The 1416-nt window shown below is 39.3% G+C and overlaps 1 protein-coding gene across 1 annotated transcript in view; it reads right to left on the reverse strand.

The window, feature by feature from the left end:
• The window catches only part of RPS6KA3 (ribosomal protein S6 kinase A3), a gene marked incomplete at its 5' end in the record, with an annotated part of 109222 nt that overhangs the window by 40174 nt on the left and 67632 nt on the right, over nucleotides 1–1416 (reverse strand).

The raw sequence follows: 1416 nt of genomic DNA on the forward strand, positions 1-1416 counted from the left end.
GGAGAAGGGATTGCGGCGTGACCATCCCCCCTGGGGGGTGATTTCTTGCTTTCTGTCTCTATGTCTCTCTCTGTCTGTCTGGCGAGCGCACGCGCCCTACAGTGAAAATCTCTCCAAAAAAAAAAAAAAGTTTCAGAAGAAAATTACAGTGCACTTGTAACTAGATTCCAGCTCTGTCCATATTTTTAGTTCAAGGTATTCTGTGAATCAATAAAATTTAGGGAAAAAAAAGTAAAGGGAGAACAGAAAGTTCTCATATATTTTTCATCTAGTTTCATCAAAAGCTACATCTTATGTTGCTAAAGTACATTTGTCAAAACAATGAAATAAATATTATTTTGTTATCATTAACTAAAAAAAGAGGACAAATTCTGTCATTTGAGATTAATTGTAAGTCTGAAGGAAATTCTGTTAAATGAAACAAGACAGGCACAGAAAGAGAAATACCACTTATTCTCCCTCCCACATATGTAGAAATCTAAAAAAAAAAAAAAAAAAACCTCATAGAAGTAGAGAGATGAAGAATGATTACCAGAGGGAAACTATGCTCTAAACTTCATCTTCTAGACTCCCGAAATAGTCAGACAAGTGGAGGAGAGATTTTGTCACAGAATGACCAGAAACCACTGCAGAGGCACAAGAAACATAAGAAACCAAGAAAATCTCTCTTCCCTAAGGGAAAAGAATAATCCCTCACCATCCACAGACAGTACAGTAGAACTCGTGGATGGAAATGTCTGATACAGAGTTCAGAATATTCATAGTGACAAAACTAAACAAGATGCAAGAGCTGATAGATAATGAACTCCAGAAGATCCAGAAGAAAAGAGACAACAAATTCCAGGAGGTGTGGAAGTTCTTTTATGACCTGAAAGACCACGTGGGAGTCCAGCAACATAGCCATTACACTAACTGCTGGTTCCTAAACCAGCATAATCTTTTAAAGTTTGATTTTCTGTTGCTTCTACACATACATGAAGTGGATTTCTGTTTACTAACTTCACATCCAGCAACTTTCCTAAACTCTTATTAATTCCAAGAATTTATAAGATGGCTGAATTTTCTATAGAAACAGTCATGTTATCTAAATAATGACAACTCTATTTCTTCTTTTAAAACCTTAAACCACCTTTCCAACTTAGGCTGGGCAGAATGGCTTTCCCAAAGAAGGGCCATTCTGCCATGAACAAGATGGTAACCTGGGAATACACCATCAACATTCACAAATGCATCTATGGCATGGGTTTCAAGAAATGTGGCCCTTGGGAACCAGCAGTTAGCATAATGGCTATGTCGCTGCACTCCCACGTAGTTGACCACGGTTTGCGTCCCGGACCCGGTGGCTTAAAACTCACGCCGGGCGTGTGTGCGTGTGTGCCCAAGATCCCGAGAGGAGAATGGAGGAGAAGGGATTGC

The sequence above is a fragment of the Tupaia chinensis genome, unplaced genomic scaffold (genome assembly GCF_000334495.1).
Source record: "Tupaia chinensis unplaced genomic scaffold, TupChi_1.0 Scaffold000184_1, whole genome shotgun sequence".
In the NCBI taxonomy this organism is placed as follows: domain Eukaryota; kingdom Metazoa; phylum Chordata; class Mammalia; order Scandentia; family Tupaiidae; genus Tupaia; species Tupaia belangeri.